The following is a 13,294-nucleotide window of genomic DNA, read 5'->3' on the forward strand; positions in this document are numbered from 1 at the left end:
GTATTATTTAAAATAAGTGTATTTTCACATTGGCTGCCAACCACTGTCACCTGTGGGGCTTAAAAAACACAGAAATGCAAGATTGACCTCAAAGATTCTCATTCAGTAGGCCTGGAGTGACACCCTTAAATTTAGATCTAAATGTATGAATCATCAAAGACTCAGGAAAACAAGGAAAGATAAGCTTTCTATAGCTTCTGAAGTTGTGGTTGTTTTTAAGGCTGTCTATATTTATTTTGATTCCTCATCCCATATCCTTAATCCTTGTAGCTGCTGCAGAGAGAAAATAAGATCAAACATGAACTTACATTAGCCACAGAAACGCAGCAGTTCCAGAGTTTTAATTATTGCTTCATTACTGTAAAAGTTTAATTAGAGTTACAATGAATAAACAAGTTTTGGCATGTGCTCTACAAATAAAAAAATGTAAATAATTATCATGCAGGATCCTGTCTCAATGCGAAACCAACAATTGCCAAACGATTTTTAAGGAATGTACTATATACATTTAAATAGTTATTGAGTTATGTTTTCTAGTAGCTTATATAAAGCACATGACATTTAATAACTTAAAATAGATGTTAATTTTATCCATAATACTTTGTTGTTTATCAGATTCCATTAAAATTGTTTAGCAAATTTCCTTGAAAACAGAACTTTCCTTTCTCCCTTACATTCCTATATTTGTTATCAGACTATTCTTAGATTCTCCACTTGACTCATCACCTCGTATCTAAGCAGATTTATAAGTATGACATGCTGTCTCCCTATTTACATGTAAGCCATGGAGGGAGGAGTGAATAAGAGTCACAGTTGGGTGTCCATTACCAGAACCAATTAGCCAGTTAGTTATAGACCCAGCACTGGAATTCCTCCCCCTTCGTATCGAAGGTGTAGCCGTATTCCTAAGTCATTAGGAAAAAAAGGAAGAGAAGAAAGAACAGACTACTCAGAGATGTCTGGCCAGGTCTGTGCCTTTGATAATCAGAACAATCGTGGTGAATCTCCCACAAGGATCACCAGAAAAGATTTTCCCAAGTTTTTCTGTACCATGTAGAGCTACATTTAATTTATAATCTGAAAATATTTCTTAATACAGACTCTTAATCCTGCTTGCTGAAATTTCAGCCCATCCTTCTTCTTGCTTGCTGAGAAAAGAGCTGGCTGTCGTTTCCTTATGAACAGTCTTTAGAGATGTCCGTTTTCCAGATGAAAATCTGCTTTATGTGTTATCGCTTTGACCTTTCAACCCCTTGAATCATTTGACTTTTTCTTCTTGGTAGGTCTGTTCTCTTCTTACTCTCTAGTTTAATAGCTCTAAACTGCACATATCCACCATGTGTTCCAGTTCAACATCAAGCAGGTAGGAAGTGAGTTCACGAACTCTGAAGTGCAAGAAATATAACTTTCCTTATTTTTCTGCAACTCATTTTTGTTTCTATTTTGAGTTCTTTTTCTACCAAGGGGAATTTTAGGGAAATGTTTGCCCCCAAAGCAAGAGACACTCTCTGCTTTCTGCCTTCCAGGTGGCAAAGTAGACTCTTTTACTCCTGCCTGTAATCCCAGCACTTTGGGAGGCTGAGGCAGGACGATTACTGGAGGCCAGGAGGTCAAGATCAGCCTGGGCAACATAGCAAGACACCATCTCTACAAAAAAAAAAAGTGTGGACTTCAGAGCTCTAATATACAGAATAGTCAAAAGGATTTTTTTTAAAGCACAATCTGTTTTCTACCCAAGGTAGAATATTATATAAAGTACTAATCCAGGCTGGGCGTGGTGATTCACATCTGTAATCTTAGCACTTTGAGAGGCCAAGGCAGGAGTATTACTTGAGTTCAGGAATTCAAGATCAGTCTGAGCAATATAGCAAGACCTTGTCTCCACAAAAAAATAGAAAAATGAACTGGGTGTGCTGGCATGTACCTGTAGTTCCAGCTACTAGGGAGGCTGAGGCACTAGGATGGCTTGAACCCAGGAATTTGTGGTTGCAGTGAGCTATGACCATGCCACTGCCCTCATGCCCAGGCAACAAAAAAATAAATGCATAAAGTACTAATTTGATATATGAACTTGCTATTTATAAAATAACATATAATTTTATATTTTCTTGAGAGTAGGCTACATTTCAGAAACAAGGATGCCCGTTCAATGATTACTCTCAACTATGATGTACCCCCAAAATTACAACCACTGGGCTACTTGCTTTTTCTTACATTTTAGTGCCAAGGATTTAGGTTACCAGTGGGTGGCAGGAACTAAGCAAGCGAAGTGCATGTAACTACTGAAGCAGTGGCTAGGGTAAAAAGGGAATTAAAGCCACTAAGCCTCAGGGGTGAAGGGCTGCCCCATCCAATTTTCAGAGTTTAAAAAAGGCAGTTGAAACAGTAGAGTCACTAGTGTCACCAGAGGAAAGGAAAGGAAGGAGGGAGGTAGGAGGTGTTAGAACAGGATGTGATTGACAGCAGCTCGCTGCTGCTGGAGCCCACGTGGGTGAGGCTGGGCAAGCGCTGCCTCTCTAGGTCAGTGTGGGGCAGGCCAGGGGATCAGTTAGTTCTGGAACTTCTGAGTGAGCCCTTGGCTCCAGGGCCATAAGCAGCAGCCAGGATATGGGAAGGTCAACACAGTCAAAGCCCTACCAGGAACTAGGATTGTACTCTGGGCTTCAAGCCAGGACAGGGCTCTCTGCCTATTCTAAGGGTCATCTTAAATGCTGCTTTGTCCTCTGAGGGAGGAGCCAAAGGTCTGTCCACCTTAGGGACAGAGATCTGCAGTTAGTTTCCAGCACATCCTGTTTGCAGCAGGAGCAACCCGAGGGGTCAGTTGTTGGGAGGCCCTGAGAGTGTCCTAAACCCTTTCAGGCAATGTGAGTCTTCTGTGGCTACTGACTTCGCAGGCACCTTGCGTAGCATTTGAAACCTGTAGTGGCCAGGTTGATAAATGATTTTCAGCTGTTTCCTGGAGATGGAAAAATTGCAAAGTTCTCTTCTTTGTTTTCCACCTCTACCCTCTTGGGTGGGATTACTACCCAACCCTATCCCTGCACATATGTGCTCGTGTACACAGAGTGAGGGAGATCTCTTTACAAACACATGACCACAGACATGTGGCCAGCTTCCACAGCTGGGAGGGCCAGGGACACACAGAGGTGATTGGTTACCTGAATGTAGAAAAAGCAGGGGAACCCAGTTCTGCCACCTTCTCTCTGTGAACATCAATTTTCTCATCTATAAATTAGGGATAATGATACCTACCCATATGAAATAATGTGCATAGAACCCTGGCACAGTGCCTGACACATTTGAGCACAAGTGTCGGCCAAAATTATGGACACATAGCCTTGTCTCTGTGTCCAAGAAGAACTTCCTCAGCGGTTTCTCAGTGGCTCGATTTTGCCCTACAGGGGACATTGGGCAATGTCTGAAAACAGTTTTGTCACAACTAGGGGGAAGGGTACTGCTAGTATCTAGTTGGCAGAGTTCCAATATCCTGGTAAACATCCTGCAATGCACAGGACAGTCTCCCACAGCAAAACGTTCTCCTGCCCCAAATGTCAAATAGTGCTGAGGTTGAGAAACCCAGGCTGACTCATATAGCAGAAAGGGAAAAGGTTAGCTGATTTTTCCTTCATCCTTAGGAATAAGAACATGTTAACACACTAACATTAATGACCTCACCTGGCACTTAAAGAGACAAAGAGCCTATAGAATTAGACCCTGCTGTGAAATTAAATCTGATTCTGGTGAAAGAAAACTCTTCCTTGATTCTAAAGAGAAAGTAAAGGCTTTTTTTTTTTTTTAATTTAAATAAGCAATTCTAACTACTCAGTTAGCATATTGACTACAAATTCAAGGATCTAAAGCTGGATTTTGTTGATTTTAATTTTTTTACCAATAACATAGCCTAAAAAATGTTTTGCTAGCTTTGTATGATTTAGTAAATAATTACTGATATTTACATGATGGGTAGGACCAAGAAAAAGTCACATATTAAATTCTGTGTGTAGAGAGACTTATTTCAAGTCCAATGAAATTCAAGGAAAAAGATAGGAAGTTTAGCTTGCCAGACATACACAAGTAAAATGTGCTAGAATTGAGCACTTATATCACAAAGTATTGGAAATCAGTTGATGAAAATTTTTGAATGGCTTAAATGCACACAAATGCTTTGGAGTCATAGGGCACTTTTTAAAGTTCAGCTGTCCTTTTATTTGCAAGTTGTTCTATTATGTTATGTGAAGTCTCCTTGGTGGGTGGCTCTCTACCTCACTGTCTAGATTGGGTTATCCAGAAGCAGGGGACAGCCTGCAGCCACTGTCATGTTGAGCAGTTGCTAGACTGTGCTAAACTTCTGAAGTGACACTTTTTTTAAGGGAACATACAGTTTCAAAGCCGCTGATTATTAAGCCCTTCTTTCAGTCATGTTATTTGCAGACTCTCATTTTGGAGCTTTCTTTGCCATCTGGGTCAGATTTTGAAAGAGAACTGAGGCTTCTTCCTGCTTCTATGTTTAGCACGCCATAAATTCCATTAATAAATTTTTAAGTTAGTTTCATTTTTTATTTTTTAAAAATAGTTCTAGATTCAGTCATTTGTTTAAAAATGTGTTCAAAATTGGCTACCATTACACTAGCCACAAACAGACTTCAATAGGTATTTTCTTTGAAAAAATTCCATTCAAAATATCAGAAATATTTTCAGAAAATAGAGACAAAAGATATACATGGTTTCTGAATAATTCAATGTGTCCTAATTTTTAGATGTTCCTCAGTAGTAATTTATCTCCAGAGCAAGCAAATACCAATTTAAAAGAAAATTTAACAATTACATATTGTAGCCAGGAAGTAATACAGAAGAATGGAAAACAGAGTTATTAATAATAATCTTCTCCCCATCCAACCTCACCCTTTTGTAGTAACCAGCATCAACAATTTGGTGTGTATCCTTTTTCACCTTTCTCAATTCTCGTACAAATGCATGGATATTCATGTTCACATACAAAAGGTATTTTATCCCTCTCCCAACTGGTTTGTGTGCAAACATGACTCAGTAACTTGATTTTTGCATTTAACAATAGACAATGAAAATTCCTCCTGGCCAATACATGTAAATCCAATCCATTATTTTGTCAGCCTAAATAAAATACTCAAAAGGGTCGGAATCTGATTTAAAGAGAGTTTATTGAAACACAAAATGTGAGTGTTTCTGGCTGACCCAGAAACACCAATTCCAAAGGAATGGAGTCAGCAATCTGAAGTAGGGAAGTTAAGATCTCATTTATATAGGCAGAGACGGAGACATTTTTAGCAAGATTACAACATTTTTCATGCAAGATTGAGGCATGGTTACAGCAATTTGATTGGTTATAGGTAGTATTTCTTTTTGGAGAGGGCACATTTAACACTTTTTACAGAGGGTACAATAGTCATGGGTTTTCTGTCATCTGGTCTAAGCAAAGCGGGACAACAAAGGAAAACTGAAACTATAACAAGGGTCATTAATTAAGAAGGCAAGAGGTTTTTGCCCCCAATATTGCTTAATTCTCTCTTGTACAGAATAAGAAAAATAAGAAAGTGAGTTAATCTATAATCTGAGAAACAGAAATTGTAATTATATGTTGAGACTCAGATCACAGTCACATCTCTCTTGAGGCTTTAAGTGTTTTAGGGGTTCCACCAGTTTTTACACTATGTTTATTTTCAGTTTTAATAACTGAAAAATAGTGCACAGTGTGGGTAGGTGTACTCTACTTGAACGTTGTTGCCCTACCGATGGGCATTCAGGTTTTTGTAGTTTTCTGTCACTACCAATGATGATTTTTATATATGTCTCTTTAGGTCTGCACCCTTTTTTTCTGTGAGATTGATTCTTAAGAGTGGGATGGCAGGATCAAAGGCTCTTCCAATCAGCTATCACAGTGCAGAAGCCAACAATGTGTTGGCACGAGGGACTGGTTTCATGGAAGACAATGTTTCCACAGATGGGGGTGTGGGCAAGTGTGAGGCGGAGCTTAGGCTGTGAAGCCAGCAATGGGGAGCAGCTGTAAATACAGCTGAAGCTTTACTGCCCCCTGGTTCCTAAGTTTCATGGAAGACAATTTTTCCATGGCTCCGTGGGGTGGGGGTGGGGGCGGGGGCGGCAGAGCTCTGTGGCCTGGTCCCATTTAACGTTGGTGGCTTAGGGGTTGGGGACCACAGTGTTAGGGGATCCATTTTTCCACAACCTTGCCAACACAGATTATTATCCAGTTTTTGCCTCTTTGCAAATATCTTAGATGAAAAAATAGTGTATCTCTGTGATTTTGATTTGCGCTTTCCTTATTACTAGTGAAGTTAAGTGTCTTTTCATATTTCATTTGGCCATTGCATTTTCTTGTCTGTGACTTGCCTTGATCTTTTCTACTTTATTTTTGCTAAACATGTCACGACTCAGAAATACATATTTCCATTTCCTTTAGCATTTATTTTTCCACCCAGATTTCAGGAGGAAAGGGGATTTTTCTCTGGTACATTGTCAGTAGCAGCTATTTCAAATGCTAAGGAGTTGATAAGAGAAACTGGAGAAATGTGAATGTTATTAAACTGATTTGCTGAGAGCAAAGGGAAGACTGTCTATACCTCTGAACAATGCTTTTCAAATGTTCAAGCCTCTGAGTCTGGCTGCAGTCCCCATAGGCATGGGTCCAGGCTTGACCTGTTGGTGGCTGCATCATGGCAGGCACTCTCTAAGCCTGGCCATAACCTTAATATTATGTAAGGACTAGAGAACTTTAAAAAGTTCAGGCCCATCTGCAGAAGTCTTTCTTACTATCTACCCTTTCTTTCTGCTTTAGGAAAAAGCTACATTTTGTCTTGCTTTGTGTTCACAGTGGATATCTTCTATTGCCAAGGGAATTTTTTTTCCTTGAATTAGCCCTAAAGGATGACCCAGCACTTTACAAGATCAATGAGCATTTAGGGAATGACCTAGGATGGAATGTGGCCTGTCCAGTGAAGCTGACTTCATGTACAGCTTGTCTCTATCTCATTCTCTCAGGGCTTGGAGGAGATGAGAAACTGGTCCTAGAGTCCTTGGCTATAGCTTGGGTATCTCACAATGACTCGGGTAACCAAATAAATGAATGGAAAATCTAGTTCTCAAATCTATTTTTGATGGTGTGAAAAGAAGAAGGAGGAAGAGGAGAAGGAGGAGAAGAGGGTTCTTTTATTTTTCATTGAAATGAGTGTGACTTTTTATTAATGAATTTGAATTCAGAATAATTTATTACCCTGAAGTTTTCTTGTAATATAAATGAGACTATCTATCTCTCTTCCTCCTTAGAGCAAAAATGTAAGGTTGGGTGTCATATTTGGAGCTTTATCCTTCATTAGGTTGGGCTTCCTTTTTCAAGTTATATGAGAAGTAAATTTGAATATGTGTGTGGGGGAGCGTGTTGTGAAATGAGGGCAAGGTATACAGAGAAAGATGATTTAAGGGTTTAGATGGTCTAGCTATTTGTGGTTGGTCTATACCCATTCCTGCAATAGTTTGTTTTTATTTTTCCTTATGCGATGCGTAAGTTTGTTCAGAGAAGGAAGTTCCGAGAGTCTATCCATGAGGAACATTAACTATTTTTTGTTTTTATGTAACTATTTGTTTAGTTTTCATTTACAAATTTGTGGCTGCTGTATTTTTATGACTTTATTTTTAGGTTGTTTTGATCTGAATTGCAGTCTTATCCATATACATCTTTTGTATATGTCAAACCGTATCTTTCAAGAGTAGCAAATAATGGTTTGATATGGGAAAAATATCCCAAATGCCTTAATCTTATATTTGAAATGAAGGAGATTGGAAAACCTGAGGAGATTTGTGATGAATGTTTTATATCTTTTAATTGAAAGTTGACCAAGTGTTTGTTTCTGTGGTTTTGAGTGTGGTCACTGAAATGCTAAATAACACAGCAGAAGCCATTGGTGTAGATGAGGCCATGTGACCTCATGTCAGGAATAAAAGTTCAGGTCTGAGTGGCTCCCTCTTTGGTTGGGATTCAAGCTGGCCCCACGGGAGTGAAGTTTGAAGCAGCCCCTCCAGGGACACGTCTACCACCCCATCTGTAAGGAACTTAAGCTTCTCTGTTTCTGGCTTTCATTTCAGGCAACGTGATGTCTTTTATACTTGCTCCCTTGACCTACTTCTAAAACAGTCTTTAAACAATTTGTACAATATTCACAGCTAAGTTGAGCTTTCTTTTATCAAAATATTCTAAACAACATAAATTAACATTGATTTTGGAAAATATAACACAATAATGTCCTGGTGACATGAAGAGACACCTTTCTACCACAAAGACTCCCAGGTATACATCAATTTTCAACTTGTCGGGATATTGGATAAGATCCTGCATAGGTGTCTTCATTTGCCAAATGGAACTAACATTCTAGGGTCACCTGTTATGTCATGAAGAACCTGATCCATCTTAATCTTTTTCACTTTACTTATTTGTAGTTTTTCCAAGGAAGTAGGGATTTAGGATTTGTTTTATCTGGGATTCAAAGGTATAAACTCAAGCAGAACATTGGTAGAATGAACACTAGCCTCTGGCTTAATGTTATCCTTGATGGGGCAAGTTGCAGTAACAAAAATGTAGTGATTGTACCAGTACAGTTGATATTCTGATATTCTCTATCACATACTATTTTCTACCCCTGTCATTGGTTGTAGGTCTTGGTTATTTTATCACTTCAACACTACAAGAAGAGATATGCAACCCTGGCTGAGTATCGGACTCAATTAATTTATAGGCAGTCTGATACTGAACAGTGCATATGTAAGGCCATGATAGCTAATTAAATTATTCCACAACTATTTATGGAGCACCTAGTATGAACAAGGCAGTGATGATACAAAGAATAAGCCACGTCATAATCTAAAAGAAGGAAAAGTCAAGGAATCATGCAATTAAAATACAGCATATTAATTGCTACAATATTTTTAAGTCCTCTAACTCTCCTCCTTCTTTACAATGCTTACCAAATAATCTTTTATTGTTCACTTCATTTCTCAAGTAGATTTTGTTCTGAGGAAGGAAAGAGCACAGAACTTGCCTTAAGATATTTGGTCTGCTTGTCAAATCAATCTGCCAGATTTGTTCATAGAAACTATCATTTAAGAGGCTGATCACCGTAGTGTGAACTGGTGAAATAAAATTTCTGGACCTAAAAAAGCATAGACCATAGATGAAGGCTTGAAATATGATAGCTCTCAAATATACAGATAACCTGGGGCTCCCAGCCTGAAAGGCCAGCTGGTCTTACACAGTAATTAAAACTGTGTCATAATGCAGTGATATTTTCTGTAATTAGCCCAGTGATATCATGTCCCAAAGCAAACCACTCCCATGGCCCTGGGCAGTCTCACTCTAGCCATAGTATTAGCAGGTCCTACTCATCACCCCAAATACCCACAGCTTCCAGTGCCTTCAGGAGCATCCTGCAAGCACAGGCTGGGCATGGGACCAGGGGGGCATTGGGTAAAGGGTCCAGTTCTGGCTCCCTGAGATTCCTGTCCCTGAAGGTGAGTAGGAGTCCTGGTCAGGTCTTGGCCACAGAAATGATAATTTAGGTTTATGTGCATCCCGGAAACCTTTAACTGATTTGAGCTTCTTGAAGGTTGCTCATCCTTCAGGGTCTGTGTGGTATTTGGTTAACTGTTGGGTACTATATACTTTCTTCTGTTTACTGTATTCTATTGAATTTTAGTGACTTTGACAATACACAGTTAACCTGAGAATTTTATATCAATAGTATATTTCCTCTTGCAGTCAAATGTATGAATGAGAAATGGAAGGAAATAGTTAGTTGTTGATCTCTATCTGTAATATCATGTCCCTTCTAGATCTTTAGCCAAAGTTAGATTTTGGCCAGTCACAAATCTTTCCTTACAGATTAGAGTCAATTTTAGTCAGCATATAACTATTTGGATTGTCACCTAAGCAGCATATTAGGGGGAAAAAAAAGGAAAGATGGAGTATAAGAATTTAATTTAATCTACTACAAGCTCAGAAGCATCTTCAGATAAAATTCTTAAAATATGCATAAAATATTTCTTTTTTCACCTGATTAGTACACACTCAGGCTGAGCATTACAGATATAATTTCTTTTTTGAGCCATATTATTAAATGAAACCAAAGCTTTAGAAAACAATACTATTAATAGTGGTGACTCATGTGTTCTTCACATTTTAAGAAGCATAAACATTTACAGGACAGTGTGCCTGAAATATTTTCTTCATAAACTTGTTTAGCTATAATTATAATAATATGTAACATTATGTGTCTTAGTATAATTTATATGCAATTTGTAACCTAGTTTATGCTATATATAGTATATGGTAGTTCTATATTAAATACATAGTAATGTATGTAATAATATATATAGGAGGTGAAAAAGCTAACATTTTAGGTCAAATTAAGGCACACAACATGATACTCATCTTTCTAGTATTGTTGGCAACTTGGTAGGATTGTTAGAACAGAAACTGAGGAAGAAGAGGAAAGAGGCTTTTGAGAGTGACAGGGTGGCACTGAAAGCTTACGACCGAGTAGAACATGACTGAGGAACACTGTGTGTGAGGGCCCAGCTGCCTTCGAGGCTCTGGTGGGAAAACTGTAGGCAGTCCAGCTGGAATCATCCCTTGCAGCCAGCTGAGAAGGTTCTGAATGCTCGTATAAGAATTTCAAATCTAGGCTGGAAGCAATGGAGATCTATTGAAGGTTTTTTGCACTGGGTTTTGACATGATAAAAGTAATGTGTTCAAAATATTGAGTGCTATGTAGATTGGGTGGTGGAGAAAGAGAATACACACAGGGAGGTGAAATTTGGCTCAGATTTCAGTAGTCTGAATATGTAGTGATAAAAGCCTGAATCACTTGTCATAGCAATGAAATTTAAAAGGAATAGACAAGTATGACAGGTATTATGAAAAGGGCATCAAGAAGACTTGATAGTTTGATTTTTTATCTTGGGGGATTAATTCAACAAACACTAATTGCACAAGTCCTATAGGAGAGAGTTTGAGAGACATAAACCACCTGGGCTCTTCCCAGTCAGTGTTCCTGGTGGGGAGACGGCAGCTGTTAAAGCTCCGGCCCTTGGCTGTCAGTAAGCCCCATCCTAGTGAGCAGAGGGCTTGACAGGGGTCTTGGATGGGATATGGAGACGTTTCAGTTCCTGTCCAATCTCTGCATGAGCTGCTGTGATCAAGTCAAAACAGCAATGAACCTAGTCAATTTGCATTTAAATCTCAAGTCCACCATTCATCAACTGTGTTAGCTTGGGCAAGTTATTTAAGTTCCTGACTCATCATTTCCTCTTTGGAAAATGAGAAAATGCCACCTATGGAAGACAGTTCTACATAGATCTTTTGCAGGCAGAGACAATGACTGCCTTTTTTCTGAACTATTTTTTCCAGGATATATATAATGAACAGCCTTAGAAGACAGAGGTGGAGCAAAAGTCAGCTTTGCTTACTGTCCAGTGTAATAAAGATAATGTCTTCCTCCAGAGCAAAGGGCAGGCAGGTTTGCTTACTGCCTATTAGAAAAGATTTGGATTCCCTGAGCTCAGGGTTCTTCAGCTGGGAAGCAAATCCACTGTGTGTGCAGTATCCGTCTAGGCCCTTCCATGTCACCCTCCATGGGACTTGGTGGCAAGAAGAACCAACCTGAACACAATGTTCTTGCTGCTTACTGTGCCATAAGTCTCTGATCTAGGAGTCTTGGGTCTTCTGCCAGTATCCGTGACATTGTGGAAGACTAACTTGTTAGCTTGCAAGTTGGGTAAAATCTCAGACCCCTTATAGTGCTTGATGCCACCTGCCTCATGTGTTTCTTGTGGGGACGAGATATGTCTTGCAAGATGAGATATGTAACCACACCTGGCGCATAGCATGTGGTTAAGAAAAAACACATTTATTCTACTTGTCCCCTTAAGAGAGTGATTGAGCAGCTGCTGAGAGAAAGTTCCTGTAGTGGTAGCAGCAGTTATGCTCTTTTCAATATAGTTTCGGAGTCAGGGCAGATCCTTTGTCTGAGTCATGGGATAGATCTTGTAATGATTCATAGGGAAGAACACAACACAGTTTAAGAACAGTAGATCATTATGCTGCCTGGTTGCAACTGAAGATCTGGGGTCCCTCATTAGCTTCTCTTGAAGCCAAAAAAGTATCATTAGAGAGCAGCACAGAGCAGCCTGGTAGGGATTTTTTGTCCATTTCCCTAGGATTGAGCCAGGGATAAGGAAGGGTAAGCATAGTTTATGTAGGATGAGAGAGGAAAACAGGTTGGGGCTTCGGGAAGAGGAGAGAAACTGCTCTCTCTCTCTCAGAGAATGTCAATCTGAAGGAGAAGATGGAAGAAACTGTCCCTTTAACAGGTTCCCACAAGAGATTGGTGGAGGAGGAAGGGTCACCCTTGCAGTCTCTTGACCTCTGTCATCACTTAATGCCTTTCCTTTGCACACCTTAGTAAGGCATTTGGGGGACCAATCCCAGGTCACTGTTTTCAGAGACATTCTGTGATCAGTGGTTCCAGGCACGGCTAGTACATTTGCTCTTAGCTGTGGGCTGCCCTGACGTCATCACGCTAGGACATGTGGGGATGCCAAGGTGAGCAAAACTGGTTTTCCGTCATTCAGCTGGCTATGTTCTAGTGAGGGAGATAAGACATGTAATCAAATAGACAACACAAGGGAGAAAGGCGCAAGAGGCTGAGAGTGGGACAGAGGCTGATAAAGTGCTGTGTGCTGACAGCACCGCCAAGGGAGACAGGGGGTCCAGAGCCCTCCCAGCCTTCAGGTCCCACGCCTCACTCCCCCTTGCATCTCACTAAAGAAGCACTTATGCCGGTGCAGAGGGCCCTGAAGCCCAAAGGGTGGGGATGAGCTAGCAGGCCCTGGCTCGTAGCTCAAAGCCGCAGGAGCCTGCGCAGAGCTGTGGACACAAACAAAGCTGAGCACTTTCTTATGTCTCTGACACAGCTTTTTTTATTTCCCAGACGCAGCCTTGAACTCTAAGGCTGCAATTTACCTGTGTCAGGCTACTCAGCTTCTCAGAAAACAGCCCAGCTTGTTTTAGATCCTTGGCTTTGAGCTTAATCCCTGGTGACTTCTATCATGAACTTGGAAGCACAGAACCCTGGGCTGCCACCTGTAGCTCTGTGACCCAAATGGATCCGTGGGTTCTGATGTGGCCTGTGCTCTCAGGAGGCCCCCACCGTGAGGGGCCAGGCAAGTTGAGCTCAGCCTCAAACATTGGGGT

At 40.2% G+C, this 13,294-nt stretch overlaps 1 protein-coding gene across 6 annotated transcripts in view; it reads left to right on the top strand.

The window, feature by feature from the left end:
* Positions 1–13,294, top strand: part of TPD52L1 (TPD52 like 1) — an 80,722-nt gene that overhangs the window by 35,277 nt on the left and 32,151 nt on the right. The gene's annotated exons all lie outside the window — the stretch shown is intronic.

Source organism: Eulemur rufifrons, chromosome 15 (genome assembly GCF_041146395.1).
Source record: "Eulemur rufifrons isolate Redbay chromosome 15, OSU_ERuf_1, whole genome shotgun sequence".
Classification (NCBI taxonomy): domain Eukaryota; kingdom Metazoa; phylum Chordata; class Mammalia; order Primates; family Lemuridae; genus Eulemur; species Eulemur rufifrons.